Below are 25,466 nucleotides of genomic sequence, written 5' to 3'. Positions count from 1 at the left end.
GGCGCGACTGAGGCGTCACTGGCGCGACTGAGACGTCACCGGCGCGACTGAGGCGTCACTGGCGCGACTAAGACGTCACCGGCGCGACTGAGGCGTCACTGGCGCGACTGAGACGTCACCAGGCGCGACTGACTTCACTGTGGCGGACTTAGCCACCTTGCTCAACTGCAGCGTCACTGACGCGACTGAGGTACTACGGGCGCTGGCGGGAGATACTGCTGCGTGAGCATTCTGTTCACTCGTGATAAATAAGGACGGTGCTCTGCCGCCTGGTCAAGCTCACGCAGCATTACTCCACTTGTCGGTCATAATTACACGAGTGCTTTGGCAGCCTTTCGTGATTAAAACAGATAAGTATTTTCCCGCCCGTTGCAATTACCGAGACTGCATTTGTCTTTGTCTACTGACGTTTTACATGGTAGTGTTACCCCCCCCCCCCTCCCCATAGCGGTCGTGGTTGCATCCCAGTTCCCAGTCAGCATCCCAATTTGCGTTCTGATTAGTACTCTACTGACCCCAGGGACACCAGGTGCCAAGGTCATCGCTCGTATATGCATTCAGGTGGCCACGTGTTATACCGAGTAACCCTGTGTCACGTTGCGCTATTGCGAAAGATGCCTGCCGGAGTCAACGTCGCTCTGATTTTAAAGACGGCGTTGCTTTATTCGTCAGTCGTGTCCGCGTCGGTTATGACTACATCATAGTTGTGAACTCCGCGGTAGTGCCTTGTCCTTCGCCCAAAGTAAAAGGATATAAAAAGTGTTTTGCGTTCTTGTGATTTCAAAGTGAGAGAAATAAATTATACCCCTGAAAATACACTCGCTTTTAAGTGCATATTTCAAATAATTTGCTGCAATCCTACAAATGTTGCGATCGCATATATCTCCGGCAATTGTATGGCATTCTTTCGCGGGTGTATGGTCCCCGTGAAGCTCTGCAGAAGCACTTAAGACGATGTGGGGTCATCGGATTAGGACCGCCAATGATATATGAAACCGATGTGGTTCTTTAACATCTCATAGAGAGGTTTCAACTAAGTTCTCAGGGATCCAGGATGGTTTTCCGGACATTCTTCGGGGGAGTTTCAGCGAGGTTCTCAAGGACTGTAAGGGTGCTCTGGGTGAGGGTTTTCTGAGACCATTTTGAAGTTCTCCGGGACCATTTTGAAATTTGGTGGTCTCGTGAGAATGTATACAGAATGTATACCCTTCTTTGAAACCAGGCAAAGTTATTACTGCTTCCAAGTTTACCTAGCGCACATCACTCATATGTCACGTATGGTTTAGTGGGCGGGTGGAGGTATGATACATGGTCAGTAGCGGTAGTTCTAGCTCTCAGTTTTATCCCTCGCACTGACTCTTTCTGGACTGAGATGAAGCCAGACTTATGCGTGTCATGCCACTGAGTTTCATTCCCTGCACATTGATGGCTGATTTCCGTCATACTCTATCAACGGATGTGGATAGACAGGACAGGCAAGCCAGGTTCATGTTTGTGAGGATCATTCAACTTGCGACAAATAGCATTCGGACAAGTGAAGCAAGATTATCTGTTTTTGTAGCATATAAAAAGATGACAGCAAATATTTTTCACTCAACAGTTCAACAGAAAGTTGTACCAAAGTTGCCACCAATATCACCCTTGCGCTCTCAATAATGTCTGATTGGCGGATATCAATCAAGAATGTTACGAAAGAGTGACACTGCCCTTGTCTGTTCCGTGCTGCTCTTGCAGAGCAATGTCACTAGTACAGTCCTATGTAACCTTCGCCATTTTGTCCGGGTGATTGGTTGCTTTAGCCCTATAGCCCTATGAAATAATTTTAGCTGCTCTGAAGAACATGCGTGTTCACAAGCATGCGGTATAGGACAAATCCTGCATGCGACAAATTTTATATCCTTTTAGCAACAGCCAGTCTGGTATGTGTTGGCGCCTGATAGGTGTTGGTACTGGTCCTCACCCTGTTGGGGGGGGGGGGGGGGCTACAAGATGTCTTGTGATAATTTGTTGTCCTTGGATAGTCTTAACTTTGTTATTGAATTACTCGCTACACACACTGCTCAAACATGCCTGCATCCAGAGCTTTGTAATTGTTCCGCAGGCACGTTGCGCTAGTAATCCATGCGGCGCCACTGAGCCAGGTGTTGTCACGAACCCAGCGTGCTCTCGCGAAATGGGCTCCGACCACGGTCAGTGACCTTGGTCAGCGCAGCTCGCCTGCAAAAGGCCAGCGCAGCTCGCAACACGCAAAAGGCGCTGCAACGCCTTACGGAGCCGTGCTCGGCCGTGCTGTGCCAGTGCATTGGCGGTAAGATCACGTCAGTGGTAAACTTTCAGCCAAGTATTCGAAGAGTGATTTTCCGAAGGCAACGTAAAGTACCTTTCTTTCGATGTCGCAGCTCTAGATAGAAGGTTCCAGAACGTCAAAACAGAAAATACCGCAAAATGGGCCAATAGCAAGCTGGGACGCTCACAACCTGGGTGGGAAAAGAAAAGGTGGCGTTCTCTTCCTACTGAGTATATTTAAGTACATTTTTTCATATTTCTCATCATATTTTTATTTATTTTTATTTTTCTGGGATATTTGTATGTTACATTACGTTAAAATAGAGGATGTTTTTAGAGGATACTTATATATATATATATATATATATATATTTAGGTGTTTTAGGCTTTTGCGCTCTTTTTTATTCTACAGCCTGTCGTCGCTAATTAATGCTGCAGTGCCGACGGAGGTTGTTTTTCTCGTTTGCCCAAGTGAGCGGCCAAAGCTGTCATGACGCATCTGCGCGCGGTCCCGACCGACGTCGATGCCTTCCATTGGCAGGGTGGCTGACCGGTCGGCGAGAGCACGGCAGAGAGCAGGCACGTCGCCTGACCCCGCCGGGCAGAGCACACGGGTCCTCGCCAGCTGACACGGCGCGCGCCACTGCCGCGCATGCCGTGACGGACGCGGTCGAAGTGGACGTGTGCATCTCACCCTACCACGGTGAAAATTCATGGTCGTATGAAACAGGGTACACTATTTCCCAGCCAGGTAACACCGGGCTGCAAATCGGGACGTGTTTGGGTCTGGTTCGGTCCGGTGAACCGTGCCGACGTTCCCGGCGGCGGACGCTGGCCGTCGGACTAGTCGCTTACTCACCGGATTGGGAGCCCGGCGCGAGGCTCCCAATTCGGAGAGGCCCGGGGAGGCCCTGGGGAACCGCGCTCGTCCGACATAGCTACCGCTAGAGGCTGGGGAGGCCCGGGGAGTCGCGCCCGTCCCATATAGCCGCCGCTAGAGGCCGGGGGGCCAGGGGAGGCCCCGGGGAGCCGCGCTCGTCCGACATAGCTACCGCTAGAGGCTGGGGAGGCCCGGGGAGCTGCGCCCGTCCATATAGCCGCCGCTAGAGGCCGGGGGCCAGGGGAGGCCCCGGGGAGCCGCGCTCGTCCGACATGGCTGCCACTAGAGGCTGGGGAGGCCCTAGGGAGCCGCGCTCGTCCGACATAGCCGCCGCTAGAGGCCGTGGAGGCCCAGGGGAGGCCGGGGAGCCGGGTTCGCCCGATGTAGCTGCCGCTAGAGGCCTTGCCTGCGGCCTGTCGCTGGCGAGGACGCATCCCTGGGGCAGTGGGACGCTCGCCATCACTGGCATCGCCCATGCTTGTGTGGCACGTCGACAACGACCATTTACGAGTGAGTTACACGGTGAATGCTGAATCAGGACGTACGGAGCGTCGATTTTAGGACGGGCACGCTCCGAGCGCCGCGCCCTTGGTAACATCCAAGCCTGAAAGGACGGAAGTTGTTTTTTCACAGCTTCGCACGCTTCAGATGTCCGTGACGCGCGCCCAGCTGACGGCATGAGGTCGGAGGGCATCGACTTGCAAACGTCACACTGGTGAGCAGGAGAAGATCAATGTAGACCAAGTTCAATGATTGGGTACGCTTTGTACGCTTTACATGACTGATCCTAGACAATGATTGTCATGCAAGTTCCAATTAACTCGGTTGTGCTGCATCCATAGCGGATTTCTGCCGGGCTTGTATGTAAAATATGCTGAAGAAATGTGTTTTTCTCCGCCATTTACGTGCTTGCTAAGGACACTCGTACACTATGTTCGGCGCACCACGATACCTTGGACACCAAGCTCCGAATATTCCGCGAAAAAAACGAAAGCCACGCTGAAAGGACTTGAGTCTACAGAAAACATTTTTGAGTTACGCATGGAATGTTGAGGCAGACTTTCATCATAATTTGCTATTTTCTTGTTTCCAAGAGTTTCTTCACGCAGTTCTGGCCTAAGCATAAGGAATTGCTATTTTGTTATTACCTCCATAAGCGTTGTTGGAGGTGATAACGCCGCAATGGCAATCTCACTGGGGCAGAAAAGCGCCACTACATATGACACCAGCGCATAGCGATATGACTTAAAGCAATGCGGAGAGCTTGTCGTTTTTATCTTTTTTGTCTTCAACCTGTTTTTAATCATTGCAATATTCTGTTCGTACGACGAAAAAGCAAAGCTGAAACTTTTTGGATAGTTCAAATATGTTTATCCTGTGAATGCTGCTTACCTTTCTAGCTTATCAATCTCCATTCTAGCTTATGGGTTCTTGAGCTGGTCTCTTGCACAATCCCGCATTGTGCACAACTCTACCAATTCCCACCACCGGCGGAAAATACTCGCTTTTCATTGGTCAAAAGAACGAGGACATGGCAAAATTCTGGGATGCTTCTTACCTTGCATCCCCCATTTTAATGCCGTTCGGCAATAAAGTTTTCCTCGAGCGTCATTGATCATGCTTGAAAGTATGTAAAACATCTTAAGATAGCCACAGGAATAAAATTAACCCAACCGTGGTAAGTGCTGAGCAGCGTATGCAAGGATTCCCAATGGAGGTAGAGGGGGGGGGGGGGCACTACTCAAATATTTTTTACTTAAGGCCAGGTTTAGCGCGACGCAGGTGCGTGCGCTTCCTTGCGTGTCGTAAATAACACTGCATGCTCTCCGTCTTGTTATGCTTACGTACATGGAAGTTTTGATTGCATACTCTTAAAAGAAGCATCCCGTATGTATCTCATAGCCCATGTCGCTAGGTGGAAAATAAAGGAGACACCCATCCCCGCATCCAATAACGCACCCAGGAGAGCTCCTGATGATAGTGCTCATATACCAAGCAATTTTACACAAGGGGATGAGATAAGCGTGCAGTTCTGCGTGGAGTAGCGGCAATGAAAGCAGAAATGTATGACAGTTCCCTTCCCCCATCACTCAAAAGGTTCACCGAGATCCATCACGCCCGTCAAAAGGTCGTCCCTCGGCCAACTTTGGCCACGGCGCAGCGTGCCCAATGTCCGGGTACCAGTTGAAGACGGCGCAAACCCTTTTCGGTTCGAAAAATGCTCCGTTCGGAAGTACCTTCGTTTCACTTCGCTTTGAATCCCCGCCCCACGCCCCACGGTGCCTCCCCTCTGCCCCGTGCGGTACTACCGGTGACCTGCCCGGTAACGAGGCCTGCCGTGACTGGTTCGCGGGGCAGATGTCCGCCACCTGCGGTACGAGTATAAGGAGAGGGATCAGGGGATACAGAGACGGATCATGGGATACGGAGAGAGATCACGGCGCTCGCGTCGGAGCACTGCCAGTGCATGCTGAGAGGTGTCCGGACCCCGGCATCGTAGGTGTCAAAGACAGTGACCGAGGGATGCCGCGCAGCAACCGTCGGCTGGGCATATGACTTGTGGTAGCCAGGACTGACGGACTTCCTCATTTCCGTGTCTGTCGACTTGTCAGCGGACGTGTGGGAAAGTTAACTCGCGAATGCCAGGCTCTACGTCAGCAGTCATTGCTAGAGAAGCCTCGGAGTGGCACCAGCGGGCGTTGTCCTGGATCGCGACCGGCACGCCGTCCCGCAGACGGTGCGGAAGCTGGCGCGGGTGTGCTAGACAGCGGCGGATGTTGCCAGGCGCACTGGTACCGTATCTGTACTGCCAGATGACGAAACACCTCAGTGCACGGTACCGTGCGGCGAGGGTCACCAGGTCACAAAGTGTCTGGTTGGGCGACACTTCGGAGTTGTCGATGCGAGACACGCTCGCGGCCTGGCTCGATCACCTTCCTTCGCGAAGCAGCGTCGCGTGAATTAGCAACCATGTCAGTAATGAAGTTCTAGGACGTGTCAAATGGCTGAGATCATGCTCCGCCCGAAACGGTACGTTTTCGTTTTTAACCGGGAGAATGCACGGCTATGAATTGTTGTAGATTGCCGTTATATATTACCGGCCAGAAATGAATCATAAAAAGAAAATAAAGAATCAGAAACAACATTTATGCGTGCCGTAAAGTTCATTCAAACGTTTGTTTCTGTTTTTCTTTCCGAGCATTGATTCTCCTTTTGGTGTGGCGGTCCACAACAACTCAACAAAGCCAGTTTTAACTTCTGGCTGGAAGGCCTGAGTTAACTTCAAGAGCTAAGCTTATCAGCACTTTTAATCTTCTGGCAGGACGGCAGAACCGGTTCAAACCCGACTCTGGGATGTGCCCACACGTCTTTGTCCAGCAACTGTGCGAATCCCCATGGCCTCAAAAGCCACCACAGGTTGTGTTTCGACAGAACCTGCTGTCGCCTTGCAAAAGGGCCTATGAGAGAACGCGCATGGCTGAGGGCGCCGTCGTCGCGGCACTTCGACACTCCGCGGAGATGGAGTAGATTTGCGTACAGCTGACTCAAACCAACAGACAGTTGTGTGGACGGATCATATGTCAACACGAACAGTTTCAAGGTCCCTCCATGCATTTCCGTCTTGGTTGATGCACCATCACTATGGTTACAATGTCTGCACTGCATTGTATTCAAATAAAAGAAAATCAGCTAATTGACTGGTCAATCGCTTCACCTCTGTTGAGCGGGGTACGTAACGATTCCCACCCTGGCTCTGCCAACACCGCTACATGTTTTTTTCTTCTTCTTGGCCCTAGTATTGGTTGCGCGTAGAAGGTCGCGTGTTTGCCTCTATTGGAGCATGACACGCGCGGTGCGGCATCGAGTATCATGTGTGCGCGGTCAGTGGCGTCTGTTGGGGCGCAGCGAGCCAAGCTCGCCATGCTCCCTCAGGATCGACCTCAAACCTTCTGTTATCTCCCGAAACACGCCCGAGCTCTAATCTGCGAGCCATTGCAAGCGGCCGCAGTCGCGCGATCGGCCACCACACAGCGGTCTGGGCTGCCAGTGCGGCTATGTTGGTTGGCAGCGACGTGTCGCTCTCAGGGCCGGACACTGACGAGGATGCGATCAAAGTCGTGTTTAGCTGGTCGAATGGCAAGCCGGCGCCTGTTTCCAGTGATTCTGATGCAAGCGCTGAACGAGGGACGTCGCGGGTGGTTGGAGTGGGGCAGCCGGTAGACTCCCAGCCTTTTTACCGTGCTTTTCAGATTTTCTAGTTACGGTTAGATTTACTTGGGCAATCACCATTTTTACAGGAATACCGATCTTTACAGACACTCCCCATCCCCTCCCCCCAGGAAAGAGATTTCTTGAGACGTAACTGCCGCTCTTAGGACACTGGCACTTCTTCAAAACCTTGCGCATGCGACTTTCAATGTCAACTAGCTCAGTCAGCAACATGTTGTTTTCTGAAATCGCTGCAAACCTTTGGTGTGCTCGGTGCGATGCGAACCTTCTATCATACTTAGTTTTTGTACCTGAGGTCACCTAAGGAATCTGATCTCAGGGAAGGCACCCCGGTGGCCAACGTATTTACACGCCCCCGGGTGGCCGATTGAATATGCTTCGCTCGGGTTAGGGGTCAATGTCACCCCTGAGACATGAAAAAGCTGAGAGAGCTAGGGACTGTAAGACACTGGGTGGGTTAGTCTGTATTTTACCTTAGTTGTGTCACAATTTTAGGTTCACAGGTCACACAATTTGGGTCGAATAATGTCAAACAAGGTCAACATCAAAATACGTGTTCAAAGTGCCCGCCGACTTCCTCATGCAAACGCCTTGAACCCAGGTGCCTGTTCTACGCAAATGTTTCCTTTCATTTTAGGTTGGTGACCTTGTATGAAGTCGAATGTATGACGATTGCGTGAAATTGATGATGGTATGAAGTTGGTGACCTTGTGCGTCATTAGGAAGCCATGGGGACCAAAAACCAACGAAATTGTTTTGATTTAATTTTGTATTTGAAGAAGCATTAAGGATTCCGTTAGGCGGTACGTTCATCAAATAAAAGTTGATCTCAGCCATTTTATGTAAGTGGCCTGCTCTGAACTGTAAGACCTTCATGGAACAGGTCTGTTGCGGTCCCTGTTGTCAAGAAATTCGAAATAAGCATCATAAGTTACCCCCTTCAGTAGGCTCTCCAGCAAAAAAAAAACAGATTGGTTTTGACCTTGGGCTGACCTTTATACATGACACATTGCCAATGTATTTTTTTGTAATCCCTCATGCATTGTTTTCTCTAAGAACCTTTCTCAGAGGTATATGGCTTCGTCGAACACTCTGTTACAGCATCAGATGGAACGATTTCCTATAAATTGTCTTCGTTGACAGCCACGGCCCGATTTCGAGCTGACCTAGGTCAGCGATCTTACAAGGCACATTGAATTTGCTGTACCAAAATATGTTCTGTTCATTCGCTTACAGCTATGCAAAGCTCGGAGGAGCCGCAACGCACCGTTCGGAAACTATGCTGTAAAAAACTGTCGGGAGAGGGTCAAATTGATTCCTACCCAAGAGCGTCTTAAACCTGGTTATACTCCGGTTATCCCAAAAGGTCGCTAATGTCCTTCCTTAAAGGGAATGGTCCACATTTGTACGGCGTTTTGAACTGAAATAGCCATCTTGATTACTTTTTGCTGCAGTTCACGGTCATGCTCTTTTTAAGACCCATAACGCTCTGATTTTTGAGCAACACGCCCGCAAAAGTGCGAAAAGGTTTCTTGGGAGCCTATTTCAAAGTTGCCTAAGCATTGATGACGTCATAGAAACGCATGCGATCGCGGTCATCCTACAGACTGTTTTCTGTTATGGTCAAGACAGCGGAGTCGCTGGTACATTCGCAAAAGCGATGATGCGGCACGTATGACACAATGCGCGGAAGATAATTGGCTGTTATCAAGATCTCACTGCTGAATGCGTGTTGCGAAGGTAAGCGTGAGCACTTTCGGGTTGTGCGGCACTCGTGAACGGATCATTTTTCCTTCATTTTAGGCCACAGGTCAATGTTATTAAAAAGAACGCAAATGTCTGCAAAAAAGTACGGCACCCGAAAAACTGGCACTGTCCCGAGAGTTATAAAAAAGAAGACGCGACGGCAAATCTGTTTTTCCGCTGCTGGCGGTCTTTTTCTTTTTCTTCTAATGTGTTTCTTACACACAGCTCGGTTGGCGCCTTGTGTACCGGCGCACAGAATCTTGCACCGGTTAGCAAGACATTATGAAATTAGGGAAATATTGCAGTAGTTTTATATATACATACATATATATATATATATATATATATATATATATATATATTTCATTAAACATTTCACACTTATATTTGATGTTGAAGGGATGTCACGGTGAAATGCGCGTTTTGACTGAAAATCTGTGCGGGAATTGCGACAAAACCTGCAATTTGGTCGTCCCGCAAGCTGTGCAACTGTGAGATTACACTTATTTAACAAAAGAGGCTGAATCAGGGGCTTTAAATGTGTGTCATCACTGGTGGTGTGCACCAATGGCCTGTATTGATCTCGTTGTGGTGGGGAGTGTGCGTGCGAGGTTTGTACTTCTGAGAGAGAACATTGTTTTGGTATTATTTAAGTCTACCGGCTCCCAAAAAAAATCTGAGTTGACAAAGGAATGTCAGCAAACTAAGGGAAACAATAACGGTTATGTTGCAGCAGTGTACAAAGGCAAGCTGGTACTTCATTATCATCTTGCTAACATTTTGAACCTATTGAGGTATTACAGCATGTAATTATTCTATTGCATAGCACTATATCAGCGATTCATTTTGGCGGTAGGCGCTGGTGCGTGCAGGTCATTAATGGTTATGTTCTGTTATGATTACATCATATGGCTTTGCAAAACTGCCTTCCCCTAAAGAATTCCGAAAATATAGAGATGTATTATTACTGACGCATATTGTACAGTCTTCACAAATTTGGTATGCAGACGAGCATTGCTCATGCGTCATCAATGTCATTTTCACTGCAACATGCGTGAGATACTGGGTGCTGAGAAAGGTGGAAAAGTATTGCTGTTGGTATCTTGGATAGCATTTAATAATATTCTTATCATGAGCCTTGTGTGCACTGGCAGCTTCATCACTAATCTGCATGTTGCCCATCCAACTATAACTACACGCACTTGTCATGTCTCCAGCCTTGTGCAAGGTCAGCATGTTTGCAGTGTCATTTCACCACCTGTAAAATTTTCCTGTGTATTTTTAAGTAAAGCAGCATGATGGTTGCAGCATGTTGCATGATTATGGAAGTGGAGGATGTGTTTGCATCTTTCTCACCTACGTTTTGTGAACTCCCAAAGCAGGCTGAGCGAGCGATGCCACCTATTGGTTGTCTGCTTTGCTGAAAGTGATTTGTATATTGTATCATGTGTTTTTGATCAGTCACATGTCAGATGGGGAGTCAATATTAGAGAGCACGCTTGACCCACCTTTTCATGATGGAATTTATTATGAAAGCAGCATGGGTTGCAGTACAAAAACTATGTCGTTGTTCATTATGTCGTGACACAGTACAGCACTGAGGTAGTGCCCCAATGAAATTGTTGATCCGTACCATTACATAATGACCACATTGGTTGACTTCGCTATGTCAAGCCAATGAGACAGCAGCTTATAATTTATGAACGACTGGTAACGACTGATTTACCAATGCCAAAGGACTATCGACACCAAGAATATCATTGCACCGCAATGGTTATGTCAGGGTTAACTATTAGTTGCATAAATAATCCTAAGCAAACAAAATTATTGGTAGCCCAACCTTACCATTTTTACCATAGCAATAGCTTTGGCAATCCATTCATAGCAACATTACAAATTTATTAATTTTTGCATGACACCACCTTTCCAAGTACAAACAATAAAGAAGGTAACTACTGTGCTAGCTAACAAAAATAACCTTTGACAAAATCATCATCAACAGCATAACAGCAACACCAGCAGCACAGCATATCGTGCTTTAATATTAGTAAAATCTGGCGGGAGAGGCCATAAAAGCTGGCGATCATTACGTTGCGCGTGTCAAACAGTCCATCAAAGCTTTCTTACGGCCAGCACCGGACAAAAAATCCACACACAAACCACCCAATAATTTGCCAGCCGACAGAGCCACGCGACGAGAATGGCCGGTTGGCGTCAGCTTTCCTGTGTTTCGAGGTATTTTCTAGGTCTAGCTGCCAGATGCTGCCAGGTATTGCTGTCGTCACAAAACCATTCCATGACGCCATCAAGCGATAACGTGATGGAGCGCATTTTTACAAACTTTGAAATTTTGCTACTTAGCGTCGATTTTGAACCTTGAAAGATTACCAATGGTTACAAGATAGCCCTTACCATCATACCTGATGCCTACTTCAATATTTTCAAATGTGGAACATTCCTTTTAATGATGCTCAGGTCGGCTTGTATTCCCTGGCTTTAAATGAATCAACTTTTTTAAATCACGACATCTTGACTGTTGTCGTTCTCTCAGGCAGACATCTTGGCTATCCAAAAATATCCTGTTAAGACCGTTTTCCTGTTTCCATCACACAAAGTTCAGGGGCCAGAGTTGCACCATTTATTTACACCTCACCTGACACCCCACATTCCATGACGACGCTAGCACCAGGCGCTAAAGCGGATGGCACTTGATGCCACTCTCCTCAATCCCGCACACTGGTAAGCCGTCAGTGAGGGCGGCATACAATACCCCCCCCCCCCCCCCCCCATTTCCTTCCTCCATCTCACATACTGATAACAATGGCAAACTGCCGACAATTTCAGTTACAATTGCCTGCTATGCCGGCGTCTCACAACGTACGCCCAGCAGTAACGACTTCATATTTTGGCTGAGACCTGGCCTGCCACAATTGGTCCAGCAGACTGCAATATATCGACAGGCAAATGCTCCCCCTCTCCCTAGAATTGCAAGTCAAATTCACATCATTACATTAGGGCGTTGCATTACACTTCTATCTATTAGATGTGCATTGCACGCGTTTCAAATCCGTGTTTAGCTTCTGTCGTTAGCTCCTGACGTTTTATTCAGCGGCGACGATATATTATGTCAATTTTGCAGCAATTAACTCCCCTTCTGAATTCTGGTTACGTTCTTTTTTCCTTCTTTTACTTCCCATTTTCTTTCATTCACCGGTCTTTGATTTGTGCGCGTTCCCCCGGCCCAGAAAACTCTTACGTCAGCTCAAGGCAAAGCTGTCCCCACCCCGTCCTCGCAGCACAGTGCATGATCACCCGTGCGGCCTTCTTCAGGTCATATCAGTATGATTGTAACAAAGTTATATCTTACGACAGTAAAGGTTTCCATATTTCCAAAAAGCTCCAAATTACGGAAGACATAAAGCCCTAGAATCCTAAAAAGTCTCTAGGACAAAGAGCACTTGAAGGTATCTAACACTCCTGGGAGGGAGCTCACTCACCACATGCTATGAACTATGCATGGCATACGTAATGTGATTTGATACTGCTTTTAAAAGGTCGCCCTCAGCGCCTCACCAGCCATTTTGCAAAAGATGCTTCTGGGATTGGAAGGCGATCCCACGCTCTGTGATCGGCGAAGTCAATCATCGTACAATTTGTACCCGTTTCTCATTGGTTAATTACCAGAGTATTTCCGTAATGCGTGACCATGGCTCGTTTTCGATGAAAACGGTACATAACGCGCACCGTTTGTGCCCACGTAGACTCATACGTTCTCTGGGTTGGAAGAAGCGAAGCTGCTGTGGATTTTGAACGTGGACGTTGTGTTGTGGTATTGATGACCAAAAGCTACTGGAAAATAGAAGCCTGTCAGAAGGCTGATGGAAGACTGACAATATTTATATTTCTCGGACTCATAAGAAAGACTGGCTCGCGCAAGGTCTATGCTGGTCTGCCACGCCAGCAGAAGGAAATCTGCTATAATGATGACTTGGAGGAAATACCATCTAAGCCAGGAATGAAAAGCCCACATGCTTGATAAACGATGTTATACGAATACCAGAAAATGATGGGCGTGATGCAGGCCTCATAACAGCGAAAGCTGTCTTCGCATGGTCACGAGGTGGCGTGTTTTACGCCTTACCAGAGATGGCATAATGCAAAAACACGACAAGACTGACATTTATTGTAGTGGTGTTCTGTGAGAACCTAAACACGACCAAATGTCTTTTTGTACCATTAGCCAAGCAAATTTCGTATTTCTAGCTATTTAACTGTTGCCCTGGGATGTGAGCAGGGCTTTTTTTTGTCCTCCTTCGTCCTCAGCGTGGATGGGTCCCATTGTAAGTGTCGGGGCGTGGCGCACCCCACTGAACTCCGCCTAGAACGAAATGTGAATGCACATAATGCAATTTAGGGAACCACATTTACCGCTGGTTAAGGACGCCGAAAAATAGAGCAAGTTTTTTGAAATCATGACTTTATTCCATGACGTCGCTTCAGTCGCTCTGCAATTATCCGGTTGTGACGGTCCAGACGTAGTTGGCGGTTTTTTCATATAACGGGCAATTTAGGAAATATCGCATGTTGATGCAGTTCCTTGTGCACATTTTAGGATTAAATAAGAGAGAGACATTCAGCTGATGGCTTATGAATGCCGTCTTGTAATCGTGTTCTCACTTAACATGATTACTGAGTAGTCAAGGCTGGGTAATTACCGTCAATTTCACCGAATAAAATTACAAGACGCACTCGTAAATTATCAGCATGAGTGGTTCCATTCACTTATTGTGTCCTTAAAGTTGCACCTTGTCCTTAAAGTTGCAAAGTATGCAACGGTTTCGTCGAATAACCTTATTTTCTAAATTGTCTATTACATCAAATATGCATCCCGTACATCTGGATGGCCACAGCTTGTTCAATGCAGGGAGGCAAGAGTCAAGTCATGAAAAGAGTCATAAAGAAGCCATGACATATCAAAATTTGTGGTGTCATTCGAACTTCCTGGTCTTGAGACAAACGTTGTTCCCCAGCCTCCACATGTGTATGCATATTTCACCGCCAGCAGCGCTCAGAGGAGCGCATCATTCCTTGCCACACGCAATGGGAGTGCCTCTGGCGCCAGGCAGGGAGGCGGGAAGAGAGCCGGGAGTGTTGAAGCCCCAAACCGACACTGGTTGGAAATAACAAATTTGTGCGATGTGTGGAATCGCGAGTAAATTTGCTAGCTTTTTGGCCAACCTAGGCCCAGTCTGCTCCTGTGTCAAACAATACCTCGCATGCCTGCCTTGCTGTTCTCACACCGTTTGGTTTCCCGCCGACAGTTTATAGGCAAATCACTTTCGCACTTCTAAATGTTTTACATTTTATTGATTATATATATATATATATATATATATATATATATATATATATATATATGTACATTGAATCGCTGCAGGTCCCAAGCTGGAAGGGACTGTCAAGCAATGTTGTGCGCTGTTTTCTTTTTTTCTTCATTATGAAAAACTTTGCAATACCGTGACAGAGTGGGCTTCCTTTCCCTCCTTTTGTGATATGTTGCAGGGGTAATATCTGCGGAAAATGTATACATCTCTTCGCATTGCAACCGTTTTTTAAAAGCTGCAACATTTTATGTTGCAGGATTTTGCAAAGCTCTGGCTTTGGCATAAACTCCTTGGCAAGAAGGTCGAAAGGTGATCGATCGACAACCTGGAGGCCAGCGCCACTGCAGCACTGTCTTAGGTCCCGGCGACGGCTTGCGGATCACTCGATGTTTCTACATGATTTAGATAATAAACTCATTAAATTCCTTTTTATTCGGCTTGCCGAATTGTTAAGCTGAAAACAATAGAATTGTCAACTAAATAGCCGATTTTCATGTGATTCGATGTTTGCTGGATATTGTTGCTTGACCAGTGTGTCCATGTGTGCCGAAGGTAGGATCTTTTCAGCATGAGAATTGATGGCTTGATCATTATGGTCGTTTGACCAATTACGCTATGGCATTTTGAAGCCGTGAGCATAAGCAATTATCTCGAAAATGATCATGTTTCCGTTGTGTTTGCGTTTGTGCTAGCTCAGGAGCAGTACTTGATAATTCCAATTTATCCGTGTTCTTGAGAAAAAAACAAGGTCTAGTAATTTTGGTTGGTAGTATATGACCTCTTTAAGGTAAACCAAAAGTTAAAGTTAAACATATAATCGCGGCCTTTCATGGCCTGTCACCATAACACAACGGTTGTTGATTTTCAGGCTCGCTCCTTTGCTTGCCAACGACAAACCGATACTCCATGAGAGTGCTACCAACTGTCGTCAGGCTCTGTTTAGGGCTCTGTCATGCTGTCAGGCTGTCAGGCTGTCAGGCTGCCAGGCTGTCAGGTCGGCTTCATCACGGCTCCATCAGGTATGGCACGGATTGCGGTCGGGTGCATTCCCGCATGACACCAGTGATATTTTGGGAATTACCCGCGTTGGGCCGCACCAGACACTCATTAGTTTAGTCCAGTGGGATGGGCGACAATTGCAACGCTGTTAACGAGCACTGCGGGCTAATCTGCCAGTGACCTCCTTAGGCAGGGCCGGCCTGGGGCAAACATGTGATCCCAAGCTTCATTCCGTTCTTTTTAGTGCAGTTTACAAAGCCAAGGGATGTGGTTTTATGAAGACCTTTCAGTGTGTGTGTGGGGGGGGGGGGGGGGGCGGGGTTGAGCGTTAGTGAATGTCTCGGTTTTACCAAGGTTTGACCCAGAAATTGAATCTGGCAAGGATTCTTTCTTCATCTTAAAAGTTGGAAGCCGGTGACAACTTTGTCTACAAGTAGACATTCTGAGTACCTGGGCAGTTAGTTGGGCATCAAAACAGTCCTTTAGATGTAGCCCCCAACTGTACTTTTGTACTGCAACCCAACTTTTGCCATCTACATAGTAAACGGCGTGATTATTTGCCACCACTTGTAGTTTACCATCAATATTTTAACATACTAAGATCCTGATCCCCAGTAAATCCGACAGCTGTACAATGTTTCTCACTGCGATGAAATGGCACGACTATAATGGATGCCATTATCTGGATCGTTTCCTCACAGGCACAGCTTCGCTTATTCCAAAGCTGTCTGGGCCTCTGGCGCTGATCCGCCTTGCCAAAAGTTAACAAGCAATATCGCCAGCTGTGGTGTTGATAATAGCAGCAGTATAGCACCGGACCAATAGCAGCATCACTGGCTGTGGTGCGCTAGACCAATAGCAGCATCACTGGCTGTGATGTGCCGGACCAGTAGCAGCACCACCAGCCGTGGTGTGCCGGACCAACAGCGGCACTACCAGCCGCGGTGTGCCGGACCAATAACAGCATCACTGGCCGCGGTGTGCCGGACCAACAGCGGTATCACCGGCCACGGTGTGGCGGACCAACAGCAACATCACTGGCCGCGGTATGCTGGACCAACAGCAGCATCACCGGCCGCGGTGTGCCGGACCAATGGCGATTGTGCTCAGGAAATACTAAGGCGGGCGCGATGGATTCTTCTGTATTATCACAAGGGCTTGGTCCTACCAGACAACACGCTGTTAGCTATCAGGTTAATGAACATGACTAAGGATGGGCGCAATCAAGCTGCACGAAGACGCAAAGAAATGTTAGCAAAAAGATTAATCTGAAATATTAATGGGTTTGTTCTGGCATTTCTATATATTAGTAATAAATATCTTAAGAAAGCGAAAGTGTTCGATGAACGTTAGTGCACTGTATAACACTACAGAGACAGGAAAAATACAGGTCAGGGCTTCACTTAAGTTCACGGAGAATAATACTAAGCAGTTCATGGCCCTGGATTTTATGGTCTTTTTCTAATTTATGTGATAACTTGATAATCGCATAAATTTGTTTGTTGTTTGCGTGCGCAGGTTAAAACTAAGAGGAGCCACAAGCCATCATTCGGAGAGTCACAATCAGTTTTGTACAGGCATAAAACTGCTTGTGACTCCCCAAGTGACTAAGCTCGGCCGAATGCAGAACCGAGCAGCACATATGCGCTGTGAGAAGTCACCATTCGCTCCCACTGCCGCATCACCTGTTTCAGGTCAGGTACGCCGCGCCCCTTCAGTTATCTTCTGTTTTTTGTATGACGCCGTTGAAAAAGTTAAGCCATTTCGATTTGTCGTCATTAAGTTTTGCACATTTCTGAGTCGGTTCGTGGTTAATCATGCACGGAACGCAATGACTTGGACCTATGCAAGTAAAAAACTGAATGTGAAAGGTGCGCCACAAAATTCAGGCACTTTTCAGGCCTATTTAGTTTTCTTAAGTCATTCATATGAGATCATCAAGCTCATGCGTTTCGTTTGGGATTCACTTCAGTGTGTTTTAAACTTTTATGCCTATGTGTCCTCATCCTTTTTGTCTTCCATCTCGATATGTTAAGATCGTTGAATATGTAGCCTGACTGTTATAGTCACCTGGCTGAACAGTCTAGGGTCTCCACGGGTTAGCCTTGGCCGCCCTTGCTTGGTGTTGGCCCGCCTTAGCAACACTGGCCGACCTTGGTCTTCCCAAGAGGAACGGGCGAATAAGAGGAGGCGGGGGCCTGCAGCGCGACGGGACGGCGGCTGGGATGCATCTGATTGGGAAGACGATCAAACCTTGCGAACTGCTTTCGTCCACCGTTTCCCAAGACACGTTGCGACAACGATGGAAAGGGTAAAAGGTTTATACCAAGCAAACCAGTATATCACCCCGATCCCGTATGTCAACAGCGTGATCAAAATAATACAGTGGTAACAGAGACTTGCAATGCAAATGATTCATTATGTCCATTTCCTACTAAAAAGCATTACAAATAATCCGAATTGTAAGGCAAATTTTCAAACAAAATTGTTGCGGTTTTTTTCATTTCGGAGCGATTTGAGCGAAATGTAGGAACTTGCTCAGTCAAGTCATATTCATATATTCAACAAATTCAACGGTAAGGGAAAACAGCACCAAGGTAATTTACATTTGCACTCCCACGCATCTAGGTTTCCACTGAACACAGATTAGCGACATCTTTGATGTATCCATGTAGTGCTGAGAAAAGTGCAATGAGGTGGGTCGGAAATTCTGCCATGATATTGGGTTGCCGGGTGGTAAAAACATACCTTGAGTACAGGTGTTCCAAGTATCCATAACGCAAGGACATGCCCTGCTCGCATGCCGGTATGGAACATTTGCATATCAAATGGGTCGAACCAGCAGTTCAGCCCGCGGACGGTTCTCAGAAGTTAGTCACGGCGTTCATGGCATCACGACCTCACTTGAAAGTGCACCCAACCATGACTGAGCCAAACCAGCAGCGCAAGCAAGCTTTCTCGGTGGTCGTGAGTACCCGGTGAACCCTTTCCTTATAAGTATCGGGCCCATTCGGTGGCATCTTGCCTTAGTGCTACACGATTTGCTCTTGTTGGTACCTTTTATTGCTGCTACATTACAGTTACACTTGTTGAATGTCAGTGAATATCACTGAGCCAGCCTCGCCGCGGTACTGTCGCCAGCAATCTACATAATTTGTTGTCGCTCTCAATGTGTGAAATGACGCAGCCTTGAAACACTTAACATAAGCCGAAAGCCAAAAGTCTCATAAAGAAAACAGTCATGTCGTTTCTAAAGCAACGGCACAAGTGTCCCATCATATGGGCATGTGTACATGAATATGTTAAAGTGGATATAACAAATCGACATGCTACACATTTTTTCGTTTCCAAACTTGATGTAAAATGAAAAAACTAAAAAAGAACAGTCGGCTTGCGGCAATGTGTAATGCAAGGTGCGATAGCAGGCTTCGGGCCAGGATGCGTTGCATTGTTCAAGTGTTGCAATATGCCGTATGCATCGCCACTGAAGCGATTCCGAAGCGTGAAAAACTGTGCGCATGCTTAATGTGTATGCACGGTGTCAGTTGTCATGTGACAAAGCAACATTCAGGACAAGTGCATTCTATTAGTATCGAAGTTGTGAGTGTATTGCACGTGTTCTTTGTCAACGGTTTGCATTATGTATTTACTGCTGACATGAAAAACCGGTCATTTATTCTACTTTGGTTGCTTCAAAGGGATAAGTATGTTAATATGCATGTGATGTCTAAGGTTTTTTCAATGCGTGCTTGAGCCTACTGTCATGAATATTATGGTCCGACCAAGGCTGAACAAGAAGTAGAGATTTTCCCGAAAGGTACCGTTGAATATAACCAAGCTGGTTGAAATGCAGTCTTTTTTACATTTACGATGTCTCATCTCAGTAATATTTTGAAATGTATTAAGCAAGTGTTTGTTAGTTGCGGTGGTGGTATCAGGGGATGCTAATTGTTTTATTTGCTTGTGGTGTGTGACTTTTATGTGGTACGAGAGCAGAAAAATGTGGGTTATATTTGTTTCCTTTGTGATAGTTTCAACCGTCAGATTTTCAATTCTAAGTTGGCTAGGCAAATGATTTATAACTGGAAGTTTAACTTTGTTGTTGCATTGACAGTATTCAGGCACACATATACAGTGAAAGCAAGCATCTGTGGGCTGTCCTGGGTGACTTGCGTGACCTTGTGGCTGAGATCCATGAGTCAGGGTCTTGTACTTTTAAACAATCAGTGGCAACAAGCATTCTAGGTTCAGTTTTTTCCGTGGTCCAGAAATTGGCTTTTAGGAAGGAACCAGTTGGAACTATGATCTTAGGCTTTGTTTTATCGAAACGACCAGTGAGATCCAAGATCCAGTATCTTGGTCTGCCGAAAAATCAAGCAGGAACCAGAATCTAAGGTTTTGTTTTGTCGACAGACCCAGTGGAAACAAGGATCCAGGGTTTCGTTTTGTCGAAGGAGCCAGTGGGAACCAGGAACCAGAGCTGGGAACCAGGCGCATGCCTGGCCATGTCTGAGACGTGCGTGGATACTTCTGATTACTGCCCACAGCAGTGATGGAGTGCGGTTACATGCCTGGCCATGTCTGAGACGTGCGTGGATACTTCTGATTACTGCCCACAGCAGTGATGGAGTGCGGTTACATGCCTGGCCATGTCTGAGACGTGCGTGGATACTTCTGATTACTGCCCACAGCAGCGATGGAGTGCGGTTACATGCCTGGCCATGTCTGAGACGTGCGTGGATACTTCTGATTACTGCCCACAGCAGCGATGGAGTGCGGTTACATGCCTGGCCATGTCTGAGACGTGCGTGGATACTTCTGATTACTGCCCACAGCAGTGATGGAGTGCGGTTCAAGCATGGCATCTCACTGCGGGATGGTGAAGTGGATTCGCAAATTACGCTCTCAAATTCCTCACACCATTCCCACTCGATGATGCCGTAGGGGCCTCTTGCAGAATAGAGCCTTGCATTCACGTGCCCTAATGTTCATCTTGAAAATGAAATGAAAATTGGATGCCATCGCAGCGAATACCTCTAAGTTAACGGTTTGTCTACGTGGCCCTAATTTTGCCGGTTAATCCTGTGCACTTACAACCAGAAATAATTGTCTGATTCTACTTCACAACGCTTTTCTATCCATACATAGCGTCCACGCACGAAGACGCCAAGAGAGACAGCCAAAATAATACCTTACTGAGAGCTTAGTTCAATAAATCAGTGTAGTGTACGCGAATGCACCAGCGGTGACTTCGTAACACCGACCTTTCCGTAGTATTAGTTCACCACTATGGTGCACCAGCGTCCTCAGCACTATGACAAGTGCAGTCTTCCGGTGAACCTTCGTCTGCACTGTTTTGGACACCCCTGTCACGAGTGAACTGTGTGTGACGAACACTTCAATCAAGGTGTCCTTTCTGCCCCTGTTTTCTCTGCGCGCCTATGGCCAAGATAGAAAGCTATGAAACCATCTCATTGAGTGGGGAAATCAGCAAGGCCAGGGGGCGCCAAGTGGTTGAAAACACTTTCTGAGCAGACTGGAGAAATCACTGGTGTATCTTGATCGCACCACTGCCCGCGCTTGATGAGACATCATTATCGTGAAACCATGACGCTTAGTGTTGAATGGTGTAATGTCATTAGTCACCAATCGCAACGTCAAAACATCGATTACCGCTCACCTACCTCGAGTGTGGCAGGCATCGGCTTACGGACAGCAGAGTTTCCCGCCATGCCCATCAACATCTGTGCAGTTTGAGGGCATATCGAGTCGGCATTGTGCTTTAATATCAAGTCGCTGAGTGATCCCGGATGCACGGGAGAAAAACTATTTCTCCTTACATTACTCGATATCTTCAACTACCCAGCGGGGATCTGGTGCATTGACCGATGCAATAATGCCGCAGGTTGTGAGAGCCTAAGTGGTCAGGCTGTATTACCTCCGGTCTGGAATTATCCGTTCGGTGCTATAGAGACGCGATCCGTCTGGAGTTGCGGAGCAAGGTCTTATGCGAAGGGCAAAGTGCGGTGGTTTGAAGGCAGTCAGTGTGACGTTCGTTTCAAAATATTTGCAGATGGGCTGAATCAGGTGCTTGCGAGACAAGACTGACTCTCCTTTGTGTAAAATATTGCAAGCTCGATTAGGAAATAACACACTAACAAATATGATGGGAACATGTATGGACGGAAAAGAAATTACTGGTTTGCGTCAACTGCAATTTTTATAGGAACATTTTAGGCAATGAGCGGCACTTTACACTACCCCCATTTGAGAAAAAAATTCAAAAGGAAATGTCCTGGTATGTTAGGTGCGGTCGCAGGATTTGCAAAGCAGTCTCCATAAACAGTGTGTACTCAATGGGAATAAAAGGATCGCTGATTTACTTCGGTCTGGTGGTATTTTCTCTAGGGCAAATGAGCTTCGAAGAAAACGTCCAATTGCAAGAGTAAACTTTCTAAGATACAAAGTCATCATAAGAGCAATGCCATGAATGCAGAAATATGTTGCACTTTTTGATCCAGGCGACCAGTTGAGCACGACTCGGAGGGAAGCGCCATTAGCCTATTTTTTCCGAATAAGACGCGAAAAATCACTGAAGTTCGCAACTCTTCGCTGTACCTGGCTGAACTGGGAAGAATCGGTCCAAACGCTTTATCGAGGAGGGAGGATGAACAACGTTATAAGGAAGTTTTGGGGGAAATGCTTCAATTTCCTTTTTTTGCACCAATTCCACAAAAAACTTCCGCGCCTGTAATGCTGGAATCGCACCGACTTCCGCTTATTAGCCGGCTTCTGTGCAGGAGAAAAGTTGTAGGCAGTCCAGTGTACCCGCATTGTAATGCAACAGATACAGTATCTCGCTTCTAGTTATAGGCGCATGTATTTAAAACATGGAGTAGCAGAGTAAGTAATCGCATGACAGTTGCCTCACTCGGGATTGTCAAGGGCCGCCATGCACTCAGCCTAATGATTATCTTTATTGAACTATGCATCGTAACGTGCAAGCTGTTCAACAATGGCGTGAAGCGCAGCTATTCCGATTTTCAGGGGACTATGGACCGTTACTGAGAAAGTGAGTGTTCATTGCCCACAAGCATAACGAAATGGACGAATTTAGCGCAACGGTCAGAAACTAGAGGGGCCTAACTTTTAAGAAAGGCGTGACTGTGATCAGCACCGACAGGCCTTCAATGTAGCCATTTCATTCAACACCCCATGTAAATGTGTAACGCCCTCTTTAACACCGTGCAACCACTTGGAAGATTATTGCCTTTATCCACAAGCACGCGTGCGCACGTACAAACGCTTCGTTGGCAACAACGAAGGGGAGGGGGACACACACACACAGTCTGAATTACCTGCGTTACGCCAGTCACCGTTCGTAGATTTGTCGAGGCAGTCACGTGGTGTTCAACTTCGGCAGGGGCCGCTTTGTGCCGACTTGGCCCAGGCACCACGGTCCAATAGACGTCACACCGTCCGTGCCCTCACCTGTCCTCGAACAGGCAGTCCCTCTTCCATGCCCCTCGAGTTCTTCCCTGAGTCTCACTCCCAAGTACAATTTGGTTTTGAGTGGCTGGGTTGATTGACTGATCAGCTGGTTGATGGGTTGGCAGGTCGGTTGTTCGGCTGGTTCGTTCGTTCGTTATATGCGTGGTCTGGATCGCTCGACTGGATAGGATTAGATCGGCGATGAGTTGGTTGGTTAGTTGGGTAGCAGGTCGCCTCTTCGGTCGGTCGTCCGTTATCTGGTTGTGTGGACCCGAGTAGCTCCAGTCCGGCCGTGCTGACTCTGGTGGCCCCGTGTCGCGTGCCGCCGCCGCTGCCGGGTCGGCTCCGGCTCCGCCGACACTGCGCCCGCGTCGGTACCGACGGCACACTGCGATGGCTTCAGCGTCTGCCGACGGCCCAGACTGACGAGAGGCCGCAGGGGGGGGGGGGGGGAGGGGAGGGACTCAGCGCGGGGAGCGCGCCGAGAAAGCTCAAGAGGCCGAGTCGGCATGTCCGCGGCGGCGACATCGACCAGAGTGCGGGGCAGATGACAGGGGCGCAGGGCAGACAGCAGGGGCGCGGGGCAGACGGCGGGGGCGCCGGGCAGACGGCAGGGGTGCGGGACAGACGCCAGGGACGCCGGGCAGACGGCAGGGGCGCGGGGCAGACGGCAGGGGCGCCGGGCAGACGGCAGGGGTGCGGGGCAGATGACAGGGGCGTAGGGCAGGCGGCAGGGGTGCGGGACAGACGGCAGAGACGCGGGGCAGACGGCAGGCCCTAGGGGCTCGTCTGTCGAATATGCCGGGATCGGCGGCCGCGAACTAACCACGCCACGTCACATAACATCACGTCACGTCATGTCACGTGACGTCACGGGGCGATGGCCATGTCTCTCAGGAGCATGCATCGTGTCAGGTCTGTGGTGTTCTCAAATACGCGCGGTGTCGAGTCCGCGGTGTCGAGTCCGCGGTGTCGAGTCCGCGGTACTGTGCGTCTAGCCTCATACGTCAAACATCACACGACCGAATCTACCTGGGGCTGAGACATGCCACATGAGCTTCCCGCGGCAATACATCTACACATCCCACAGATAGATTAAGTGCTCATCTATGCCTCCTGTCACCTTTGCGGTAACCACGCTCGCATCCTAGAAAATGGTGGAATAACAACGGCAGGGATGCTGACGGTTGACCTAGTTTGGTCATATTTTCCATGGTGAATTGTTACAGCAATGCACTAATCCATATCTGACCCCTCACTTACTGCTACTTAAATGACTGTAATTATACCATCGCTGACGCTATATCAAATAAGCAGCAAAGGTCGGAGGTGCGTCTCGTCGCATACGCGGATGGCCTGTCGCGGAATCTGACACCCGGGGATTCCATCCATAACTATTTCCACGCAACACTCAACTGGCGAGGAAGAATTCGACCTACAAATTTAGCAGTCTTGGAATGCAAGGAAAGTGTCGCACAGCAGCCTAATTTCTACGCAGCGCGGGAATCTGTTTGAATCCTAACTCATCATAGGGCAGCCTGATGAGATGACTTTAAGGTACGCTGGTGGAAACGACGGTGGGCGCCCACGTTAGCCTATCTTTAGTTCAGCTGCTCGGAGCTCAGTTCAGTTCAGCTCAGCTCCTTGCTGGATGGAAGACGTGGGTCGAGTGAAAATGATTTTTGCTGGGCTTGCGTATGAGAAATGAAATCGTAATTCATAATAATTCACTTAAGTTCAAGTACATAGTTAAGCTTATAATATGTTTCTTATTTATTTTAGCTAATCCCTATTGCAAGACCTTCAACCCAATGTTGATTCGTTTACATGCCATCGATTTTGCAAGTTGCGTGGGTCATGAGTCAAATGATTAAATACAGGCAATGAGTATAAGCTAAGTCAATAAAAATGGAGCGTCAATGAGTCATAAACTTGATTGGATCCGAAAGTCCGTAAGCCAGTCCTGAGCCGAATAAAAAAATTTAGTCGAATGCAACCCTGTTGAGATGCTCAAGAATATGTCTTGCAGCTACACAAAACCTAAATAGGCGTGTTCCTTTTCAGTTTAGAGTACAGCAGCTTATATTTATGTTACTTTGAGCAAACATCTATGATACAGATTCCGTTAATGTACCAACGTCATCGCGGCACGGTCGGTTGCCGACCGCCGCACACGCCGGCCGTGGAACTCCGTGCGGTGTTCCTCAAAACCGCCGCTGCTCCGAAACCAGAAAAGCCAGGGACACGTTTTTGCTGTCAAAACACGTGCAATTATGATCTCATAGGCTACTGAACATTTAGGAGTGCTTATACAGTAAACCGAAGCGGTACCCTTAAACCATTTTAGGGAGGGGGAGGGGGTCGCATCGACCTCCGCTATCAGGGCGTGGGTTACCATGCACTAGGGTTGGCCACGGAACCCTAGTGCGTGAAACATATTAAGGTTTTTC

The 25,466-nt window shown here is 47.8% G+C and overlaps 1 protein-coding gene across 2 annotated transcripts in view; it reads right to left on the bottom strand.

The window, feature by feature from the left end:
* Nucleotides 1–23,388, bottom strand: part of LOC119114333 (soluble guanylate cyclase gcy-35) — a 113,982-nt gene extending 90,594 nt beyond the window's left edge. For both annotated transcript variants that reach the window (XM_037238529.1, XM_037238530.1), the window contains exon 1: nt 22,884–23,388. The gene's annotated coding sequence lies outside the window, so the exon portion shown is untranslated. The remainder of the gene's footprint in view (nt 1–22,883) is intronic.
* Nucleotides 23,389–25,466: the final 2,078 nt, after the last annotated feature.

The sequence above is a fragment of the Pollicipes pollicipes genome, unplaced genomic scaffold, assembly GCF_011947565.3.
Source record: "Pollicipes pollicipes isolate AB1234 unplaced genomic scaffold, Ppol_2.1 Scaffold_7262;HRSCAF=8765_pilon_pilon_pilon, whole genome shotgun sequence".
NCBI classification, from domain to species: domain Eukaryota; kingdom Metazoa; phylum Arthropoda; class Thecostraca; order Pollicipedomorpha; family Pollicipedidae; genus Pollicipes; species Pollicipes pollicipes.
Note: the sequence above shows the minus strand (reverse complement) of the source record. Positions and strands in the feature narration are given on the sequence as shown.